This window comes from Prionailurus viverrinus, chromosome D1 (genome assembly GCF_022837055.1).
Source record: "Prionailurus viverrinus isolate Anna chromosome D1, UM_Priviv_1.0, whole genome shotgun sequence".
Taxonomy (NCBI): Eukaryota; Metazoa; Chordata; class Mammalia; order Carnivora; family Felidae; genus Prionailurus; species Prionailurus viverrinus.
The window spans coordinates 95,759,190-95,770,175 of record NC_062570.1 but is presented as its reverse complement, the minus strand read 5'-3'; the positions used below and the strand labels follow the sequence as shown (position 1 = coordinate 95,770,175).

The 10,986-nt window shown below is 39.9% G+C and overlaps 1 long non-coding RNA gene across 1 annotated transcript in view; it reads left to right on the top strand.

Annotated features, from left to right (window-relative positions):
• The first annotated feature begins 7,439 nt into the window (after positions 1-7,439).
• Positions 7,440-10,986, top strand: part of LOC125147045 (uncharacterized) — a 963,150-nt gene continuing 959,603 nt past the window's right edge. Inside the window, exon 1 of the long non-coding RNA XR_007144977.1 lies at positions 7,440-7,489. This is a non-coding gene — a long non-coding RNA (uncharacterized LOC125147045). The remainder of the gene's footprint in view (positions 7,490-10,986) is intronic.

Sequence of the window (10,986 nt, the reverse complement as noted above, 5' to 3'; positions counted from 1 at the left end):
GAGATTTCTAATCTTAGACTTATTTCTGCCAAGAGAATTGAAGTAGAAGTGAAGGACAACTTGGAAGAAAATTAACAGCAGTATTTATAACAGCAATGAAAGCATTTAGTGATCCAAGTCAGGCATTTATCTTAGACTCTAGGAGGGGATATATTTCAAATAGTCCAGATAAAATATGGTTAAGAGCAACAGGAGAAACTAGAAAAGAGAAAAGGCTGGCATTGAAGTTACATATTATTCCTTTGAAAAAGAAAAGTAGTGGTAGTGTGACTTCGTGGGCATCTCTGTGCTTGGATTTAATTTGTCACTAGAGGAATATATATTACTGCATAAATTTCTCTTCAACCTCAGCACCCCAACATATAATCTATTCAACTATCGAGAACTAGTGCAGCTAACATTTTGGTGTATATTCTTGCAGATCTATTCTCTATACACACACATAAATATATACTTACTTATATAGAAGAGTAATCAATCATTTCAGTTTTTCCAGGACTGAGGAGTTTCTTGATGTGTGGGTATGATATCGTGATTTATAATAAGAAATATATATTTGGTCTTCGACCAGTTCTTGGCACAGAGCTGCAAAAACCTTTGGAATTTTGTCATAAGAGCCAGAAAGGTGTCTTTTGTTAACAAGATGACTTTTGGAAAGTCCTTAGGTTACCTATGGATGGGGGCTGGTGGTCAGGGGAACCAACCACTTGATTATAGAGTGTTGGCATTTTCAATACCTCTAGTGAGGGGAGAGGGACTGGATGTCGAATCAGTTGTTGGTGGCCAAAGATTTAAATCATTTGTGACTCTCTAATGAAGCTTCCATAAAAACCCAAAGGATAGGGCTCAGAGAGCTTCCTGGCTGGTGAACACAGGGAAATTCTGGAAAAGTAGCATGTCTGGAGAAGCCGTGGAAGCTCTATACCTTTTCCCTATGCCTTGCCTTGTGAATCTCTTCCATATAGTTCTTCCTGAGTTGTATCTTTTTATAACAAATCAATAATAAGAAAAATGTTTCTCTAAGTTCTGTGAGCTGCTCTAGCAAAGTAATTGAACCTGAGGAAAGGTCTTGGGAACTTCTGATTTGTAGTCAGTAGGTCTTAAGTAAAGGCAACAGCCTAGAACTTGTGAATGGCATCCCGAGTTGGAGGATATTGTTGGAATCTCCAATTTATAACCAGTTGGTCTGAAGCACAGGTAACAACTTGGGCTTGCAACTGGTATCTATTGGTGTTGGGGGAAGTCTTGTAAGACTGAATCCTTCACCTGTCGAGTCCGATGCTATCTTTGGGTAAGTTAATGTCAGAATTAGTTGAGTTGTAGGACACCCACTGCTTGTTGTTTGTGCGTGAGCCCCCACCACCCACACACATTGGAATCAGGTCCAGGAAAATAGTTGGACTTCCAGTGCTAAAACCAGGACAATCCCAGGTGAACCAGGATGGTTGGTCACCCTATCCAAGTATGGCTGGGTGAGAGGGTGTCTGCTCTCACCCTCTCCCATACATCCTCACTAAAGTGGGACAAGAGGAGGAAAGTAGCTTACTTGACCTCACAGGAGGGAATGGATAAAGTTTTTCAAATATTTTTCTGGTATTTGAATGAATGTCACCTGTCTTCTTGGTTTCTAAAGTTGATAGCTTTTGTCACTCATGGTCTAGTCTTTTCAGGCCAAGCAATTTCTTTGTCCAGCTGGTATCTCCCTGGCTGTGAACATGTCATTCACACTTCCAAGTCTCTGCCACAGCCTCTGTCTAGACCTTGGGCCCAGTCTTTGCTGTAGAGTTACCTTTCATTACATTAGACCCCATGGCAGGCTCATGAGACCAACCTCTGTTCAGAGTGTCCCTGCATCATGAGAACTAGGGGAGACTCAGGAGTTGAAACTAAATCTTCCTCCCACCCTTCTTGCCCCTCTTTCTATATTTTTCTCCCCTCCCCTTCCCTCTCTCCCATTATATTATTCTACCCTCTTGACTATGCTGACCCCACTAGAGTGGCACAGGGTCTCGTGTACAGTGGTCTCCTCACAGAATACAAAATGGGCAGCATGGTAAGAAATCCCTAAACTTGGTGTTTCTCTTTGACTTTTAGAAGTCATCTTTTCTTCTCTAGGCGCAAGCTTTAGGATGAAAACTGAAACCCACTTGTCTGAGCTCTTACTTCCATCAGTTCAGTTGACCTTTGGATCTTTTCTTCTCATACTTCCTTAGTCCGGCATTGTTGGAATTTTCCCTTATCTTGTCTGGACCTTCCCTTCATGAAACACTATCTAGTGAGTAGTTCATCAAGTCTGGCTTTCCATCCTATTATTTTACTAAAGATACGAAGTACTGACCTCCTCCTTTACTGGCAGGAGGAATTTTATGAATGGCCTAGTATTGAGGGTACAAGGCTACAAGAGATCAATGTTTTAAGGAGGAAATTTTAAATTGAATAGTGTAATTTTTGTAAAATATTATCCGTAGTAACATAGGTTTTTCCTGCTGTCCAAAAGTAGAGCGTTCCTATAAAACTTTTGCAAGCCAAAATAGTGTAAAGCAAAGAAGCAATTACCATTAATTTACACGCAAAAAAATTTTGAGTGTTCCCCCAAAATAACCTCTTGCAGGATTTTTTTTGTTACCTTAGGATTCATCTTGCTAATGGATGCACAAAATAAATCGAGATAAAGCACAGATACTTCACAAACACAGTTCAAAACTGTGGTGGCTAATACTGAGATGCTGAGTGTAGTTACCTGAGAAGGAGCTTAGAAGTGCCATTCTCGATGCTTGGAGTGTGTGCTGCCTCTAGAGTGGTTGGCTGCAAAACCAGACACTGAATGCTATTTTCACTATCTACCTTTTTTGGGGGGGAGAAGTGAAAATCCTCTTCAGATTTCTTTCAGTTAGTGAAAACAGATACTAATGCGGGTCTTTTTTAAAAGCCAAGTGGCATAATGTGAACTGTTGAAAAGTAGAGGATGCTTGTATATCATTAAAAAGATTCAAACAGGACTGAACATGTATTGTTTTCTTTTTTTTTTATTATTTTTTTAATGTTTATTTATTTTTGACAGAGAGAGAGAGACAGTGCATGAGCAAGGGAGGGACAGAGAAAGAGGCAGACACAGAAGCCAAAGCAGGCTCCAGGCTCCAGGCTCCAAGCTGTCATTACAGAGCCTGATGCGGGGCTCAAACTCACGGACTGTGAGATCATGACCTGAGCCGAAGTCGGACGCTCAACTGACTGAGCCACCAAGGCGCCCCTGAACATGTATTGTTTTCTGACTTGTTTTCCTCATCCAACAAAATATCATAGATATTTTTCCATGTCACAACAGAGAGCTACCTCTTTTTAATGGTTGTAAATGATTTTATGTTATGGATGCACCATAATTAATTGAACCATTTCCTTCTAGTAATGGATATTTAGCTTCAAACTTTGGGAAAGAGTATATTTGTGGAAGAGAGGAGTAGTGATGCATTTTAAAGATGGATACCAAAGAGTGGAACAAACTTGCAAGGATAATATTGATGAAATCATGAAGAATCAGTGCAACTTAGTGAAATGTTTGTTACAGAAAACAGAGGGTTTTATTTATCCATATTTAAGGGGAAAAGAACAAGGAAGGCATGGGCTCACTGCTTGGGCAGTTGGTATATGGCTGACTGGCGAAAGGAAGGTGATTCGATGTCTATTTTGCTTCTGTCTTCTACAACCAAGGAAATGATCTTCAAGTTGGAAAGGGCAGAAAAGCATGGTTACCAACCTGGAATTTAATGTCTGCAAACACTTAGTACAGTGACTGCAACATAGTAAGTGCCCAAGGAATGTGTTACAAATTTCATTTTATTATTATTTTTTGTAGAATTTCCAGGAATGAAAAAAGTGCTGGATGATTGAAATGGGTAATCACCAGTTTTTCAAAAAGGCGAAGGGATGAATTCTGAAAAGAACACATCAGTGAAGGTGACATTAATCTCTGGTCAAATTCAGGAACAAAATATGTAGGGATGAATTGTGAGTGCTCTGGAAAGGAAGATGAAATTATTGAAAACAGTGAGTTCGAAATAATGAAATCTGGCTGGACTAATCTGATTTCCTTTGTTCAGGCTTGTTAATGAATGATTTGACTAGGGGAATGTACTAGATGGAAAATACCCACATTTTAGTAAGATATTGGAAAACTTGCCCATAAGCTGTGCTTTCTTGTGCCTTTTGCACATGGTGTACTGTCTGTTTATAAGCTGTTTCTTTCCTCATCTGTTGATGATTGCCTACTCATCTGAGGCAGGATAATACTTCTGGAATACTTAACCAACATTTCCTTTTTTCCTTTCTAACATTGGCCCTCCTTGAGTCAGCTAGGCTGTCTGCAGCATCACTTTAGATAAGTGATGACACATCAAAAAAGCAGCAGAAAAAATTGTTGTTGGATTTGGATTTGAAAAGTCTAAGTCTTCAGGGAAACAGAAAGGACTGTTGGCTGGAAAGAAAGTTTGGAAGAATACTTTGTTGTTTAAAAATAAAACCTCCCCTCATAGAGACTAGATACTAAAGAGTAGAGGCCTGGGACGAGGAGACCAGAGCTAGTGAGCATCCTACCTCACCTGCCACATGATAATTGTGTTGATACTTGACATTCACATTGACCCTTATGACCTCCCTTCAACAGTACCATTGTCCACTGATAGCCTGAATAATGTCTGTCCAGCATGAATAATGCCTGTCTGTGTCATGTATGCTTCATCCACTGTGGGCAACTCCCTCTTTAGGACCTCTGACACCAGCCGCAGAGCTGGAGGATGGGGAACCAAGAACCTAGAGGGGAAGATGTTGTATACATGGACCTGTACTCGCGTAGACCTAAATAGAATCAATCTTCTCTTCACCACCCTTGCTGTCAGGACAATGTAAAATTACACTCTCTACTTTTTCATACCCTTGAGACTTAAGTCAGAAAAAAAGGGAGGGGGAAGGAAAAAAGTCTTTTTTTATGGTTTCCTCAGCAACCTCAGGTATAGTCCATTACTCCTTCTTGAGCTCCTCTTGGGCTCCAAGTCCACTTGCGTGGTAGTACCCATCATAGGGAACTGCTGTATTGCCAGTATGATTATTTCCCTGTTAGACTGTGCACCTTTTAAGGGCAGAGAACAAATTCTATTATGTTTGTATTTCCTGGCACATAGTAGACATAATTCTAAGCAAGTATTTAATGGATTGAATTGAAGATGGCTAAGTGTGTGGAATTATCTGGGTTCACAAGTAATTAAATATATACTTAAAGAATATATTGTCTAATTTATTAGTGTCAGCTTTGAATTATTTCTCTGTGAGGTATTTCTAGGCTCAGACCTGTACTTTCTGGGTTTCTATCAATGACTGGAATGAGGATATAACTCATTGATTACATTTTGGAGTGATAGGAAGCCAGAAGGGAAAGTCAATACACTGGAGAGACAGAATACAAAGATAGAGGAATAAGTTGAAATGATAAATCAAATAAAATTTAATTGGCAGTAAATATAAAATACTATAGTTTGGTTTAAGAAAAAATTACTGCATTACAGATTAGGAGAAGGCATAGCTTAAAATAATGTATTTGTTAAAGATTTTGCCAAAGGTTTAGTTAATAAGCTTATTCTGAGCCAAATTATGTAGGTTTTACCATTTGTGTATTTAATGTGATTTTTGGATATTATTTGTAGAAATATAAGGGAGAGATGCATGAAGATGGGGTCCCACTGTATGTCTCAGTGATGAGACCATGGCTGAAATATTGGGTACAGTTCCACACATAATATTTAAAAAGGATAATGCTGGAGAATTTGGAAGAAAATGTTTGTGGAAACTACATTTTTATGAGTATTGAAAGGGGCTTGGGACTAGACCACAGGAGAGATGTCTTCACAAGGTAGATTATGGCTGTATTCTCTAACCTTTGAATGTTTGTAATATAGTTGACCCTTGAACAACACAGCTTTGAGTTGTGCAGGTCCACTTAAATGTGGATATTTTTGGAGATAAATACAGTACTCTAAAGGTATTTTCTCTTCCTTATGATGTTCTTAACAACAGTTTCCTTTCTCCAGTTTACTTTATTGTATGAATAAAGTATTTAATACATGTAACATACAAAATGTATGAATCAGACTGTTTGTTATTGGTAATAGCCCAGTAGGCTATTAGTAGTTCAGTTTTGGGGGAGTCAAAAATTATACATGGATTTTCTACTGCCTAAGGGGTTGGTGCCCTTAACCTCTGCCTTGTTGAGCGTCCACTTTATTACAGGATAATTCAGTTTATGTTTCATGGCCTAATGGGTTAAAGTTAAAAGGAAGCAGATGCTGGCTTACTATTTTGAGAAAATTTACAGTGATTGGCAGTTTTTATCAACAAAGTCACAGTTTTGGGATTGTCTCTACCTCACTTCACTGGAAGAATTTAAGCTGAGAACAGTATGATTATCATCACACCAGATCCCTGATAAGTCCAGGTGGTTGGATTTGGATGAGCTCTAAGGTGGCCTCCAATTCAAAGACAAGGTGTTCTTTCAATGTATGGTCTATGGCTTAGTTGGAGAGAACTCTATGGATATGGATGTACAGGAGGGACCTTTTGACCAAATGGCAGAAATGATGGCAAGAACTTCTTAGCTCAGAGCAAAGCTTCCTGGACTTTCTATACCTCTCACTTTGTATGCAGGCCACACAGAAGTCAAATATCTAGGCTGTCGGACAGTAAGTCATGTGAAAGAGAAGGAAATAACTCCTTGGTGGATGTGAACTGTGAGGAAGAATGATGATGCCACTCTATGTTCCATGACTCTGTACCCAGAGAAGTAACAGGACTTGATCAATGGAAATGTTTGGTGGGAGGGGGAAGGGATACTGGGGATAAACAATTAAGTGTGGGTCTCATCTGGGAGAATGATGATGTTTTAGCCCCATGGTCCATGGCTCTGAGCCCAGCAGGTGAGTCGGGGACAATTGATGGGTCCTGACACCCAGGCAGTTGCAGTAATTTTGAACTATGTGCCATGGCCAAGCAGCTCTCAGTGCTGCAGACAGCTTCATTACCGTGGGCCCATCCTTCACTTAGCAGCAGACCTTCTTCCATCAGCCAAAGATGAATGAGAAAATCACCCAGGCTCTACATGTTTTCAGTATTACCCTCTTTATTTTGTCCATACCAGGTTTGGTTTATGTGTTCTGTTGCCTCCCCTCTGAACTATGGTGCAGAAGGCCCCTGGCACCACCCTCCCCTCAAATGATATATAGAACGTGGACAAGAAGATCTCCTCAAAGGACTTGGCAGATGGGGGATCTCGGCAGTAATCAAAGAATGACAGAGTGTGCCCTGGCTTGTCCAGGAATAGGCAGAGGTTCATTACAACATTAATACATCAAAACCAGTTCCATTCCCATTGCTGAACACATAATGAATAGAACTCCCAAGAATCAGAGTGGGCAACTAGCAGAGCTTAATTTCCTGCCAGAAGAAGGTAAATATAATCCTCATGTTAGAGGTAACATGAAATGCTATAACACTAAGTAAAATTCAGTGTCATGTACCTTCAAATTGCTGAGAAGTATAGTCTCTGAATATCTAAGTCAAAAAATATTTTATTTTCTTCTTAGTGGATTCAAAGGAGAAAAAGTGGTAAGTGAATGTATAAATATAAACCTTTTACACTTTTGACTTATATTCTTTGTCCTGAAGCTGTCGACTGCCTCCCAGGGTGAGCTGCAGCTCCCATCTCTCCTAGCATCCTGGCCAAGCACCCTGTGCAAACGGGAGTCTGACCAGAAGCCCTAAGCCTCTAAGATGTATCTATACCAAGTCACCCCTTCACCTCTGTGAAGTTTTTTTACTTTTGTACCAGAATCAGACTAAGGCCAAAGCTGGAATCAAAAGGCTTCAAGTGCCCCCTTTTCCATGGACAGCCATCAGCAACTGCCTATCACTGCCTATACTTCCCTGTAGGGTTTTTGAGAATTGGAAGAAACAGTCAATTTTCCCACACTGTCTCATGCATCTAAATGAGAAGGGGACTGGAGTGAGGGCTACAACCATCAAGTGGTTAACCTCATGGTGATAGTCATATTTTTTAGAGGGAAGGTTTTTTTTCCTCTATCCTCTGGAAGTTCAGGGGAGCCAAGTGAAGCAGCTCCAAGAGAATCACCCATAAGAATCAGGAGTGCTTAAAAAGAAAGGCATCTGATTCCTTGGTGAAATACTTGCTGAGGTAGAAGTTCAGCTGGCCCACTCTGGTGCTGACTCCAAAACACATAGGGTGAAATTTTGGGAACGTGGGCATGGGTGTTAATAAACATACTGACTGATACCTGATTTTGCTGTGGGGATCTGGAAGTGGAAGACCATTGGTGTAGCAAAGATCCACAGGCTTGAAATGACTATGGTGAAGTCTATTTGAGAAGAATTTGGGGCTATCTGTACTACATTCCATTCATTTTTGCCCTCAGAGGATTTAGATCTAACAGTTCCTATGGGGAGTTCACATGTTGGAGAAGAAACAGCAGCTGAGGACTGCCAAGGTGGCTGCTGGACCCCGCCAGGAGACATCTAATCTAAAGAAGAGAGGAGAGTTGTCCAACTGGCAAGGTTTATGAGAACAACAGTTGCTCCATTGAACACGAGAGAGAGCCAGAGAGAAGATGAATACTATAGTAAAGAAAATTGTGCACTGATGAGAAGACCAACACATTAAAGGAGGTTAAAAACATCAGACAAAATCCAAAAGAACCAGAATGGGGCAAGGGACTCATACTCAGAAATTACAGGTGGACAGTAATTGAAGAAGACCCCACATCTCCACCCTTCCTCCTTGATTGCAATATGTGTCTTTACCTAGACAACCTAGGTGGGGCGGGGGTGGGTGGGAGGTGCAGCCATCCCCATGATCTTTCCCCACTCTGGGAAGCCAGAGCCACAGTAGTTTGTGCTGGGAAAGGGGTTGGGGAAAGTTTTGAATGCTGACATTTTAATCTGGATTGGACTATGTTTTAATAATTAAAAATAATCAGAAAGTTATAGAATCTACAAAAAATATTACCAAAGGAGGGAGGAGAATTTAACATAGCAGGATGAAATCCTGCTTTCAGCAGCTGAAAGATATAAAACCGTTTCCAAAAGTGATTTCAAGGGATCTAATTGACCAGAATCCAGTCCCATGATGTCAGCCTACACGTGTATGAGGTTCAGAAACTTGCCCCTGTATGTTCAGGAAGAACAGTGATTTGAACACATAGCATTGTCTCTGTCTCAGGCAGCCACTTTTTTTTTAAATTTTTTTTTTAACGTTTATTTATTTTTGAGACAGGAAGACACAGAGCATGAACAGGGGAGGGGCAGAGAGAGAGGGAGACACAGAATCTGAAACAGGCTCCAGGCTCTGAGCAGTCAGCACAGAGCCCGACGCCGGGCTCGAACTCACGGACCATGAAATCATGACCTGAGCCGAAGTCGGACGCTTAACCGACCGAGCCACCTAGGCGCCCCTCAGGCAGCCACTTTGAAATACAGAACATTGCATAACTTAGAAGACAGGAATTTAATGGTTTTGTAGTGATGATAGTACTAATGATAAACACCCGTGGTGTGACAGACGCTGTTCATGAGTTCTCACCTTGTTTTCTCAAACAACCAACAACGTGATACAGGTTGGGTCTCCAAGAGAATACATTTTGACTTGTCCGAGATTAAGATATGATTTTTAATCCTGGCAACTCTGTGATGTGGATGCTGTGACCCTCATTTTCCAGAAGAAACAAAAGAGCTAACAATTTAATGCCACAACTAATAGATGGCAAATTTATTGTTGATGTCTGGCTCTCTCTCACTTCAGTATTCCTGCTGTTTCTATTATACCCGTATCATCTGGTCATTTTGACTTCTTACAATCCAAGGCCTTTCTTCTTCTCTTTGTTCAGGATGAATTTCCTGAGACTCATTTTGATTATTCTATGATGACCCCCTATTGGTTTTCCACATGACATATATTCACTGTGCCAAGGATCATGCTGCCTACCATCAGAATTTGTGTTCCATCTGGCTATTATTATTCCATTTGTACAAAGATCCTGGTGTGTGTGGTTCTTTTTTGGTATAAGGTTGCTGTTTTAATGGTTTGATGATGTGCTGAGCTGCATTTGGTGTGCTGGGTAATTTCCTTAATTTGACTCTGATGTTTGTGAAGATTGAGTACTCACCAGTTCATGCAATTTTGATTTTTGACTCATAAAACTGGAGCAGATGGGCCTGGGACTCAATAATTCAGCTACTGCTGATCAGTTTTGTATCTTTGTTCATTTATTAATGGGATTGTTGCTAGTGAGTCTATAATTTTCTTTCTATCACCTCAAACAATTGTTTGATATTAATATACTGTCACTTTAATCTCAGATTTTGTGGAAGCTCCATAAAAACAGTTTAAAATAGTCTGTTTAGTTTTGTTAAATAAGCATCCCAATACCATAATTAGATGTTGGAGGCTTTGGAACCCACAATATAATTTCCTTTTTAATCAGTTTAAACAATAACATATTACATATCTTAGCATGTTCTGATTTGCCAGTTGGTTAGAGCCATCAGAAGAAGCTTAAATGAGGAAGGACACATAGGCAACATATTGGTGTGATTCTAGTTACTGGATTGAATTGTGAAATAGTATGTAAAAGCAGTTTTGTTTTTACCTTGGTTGTATTTAAAGAATGACCATAGGCAAGATCCCTTTAAAGTCATATACTCAACAAATATGCATCTGTAGTAACATACTATTTTTATGCCAGTCTTTGTGATCACAAATGATGAGTATTTGGACCTTTTGAAGTGCTCTCAGCAGATATATGTATCTCCAGAGTGATAAACACAATAATATAATATGTCTAATATAGAGCAATTGTGCAAAAGAGGGAGGATTAATCGACCAGAAATCAGGTTTTACAATGTTTAATTGATATTTAAGCTCTTAGAAAACTG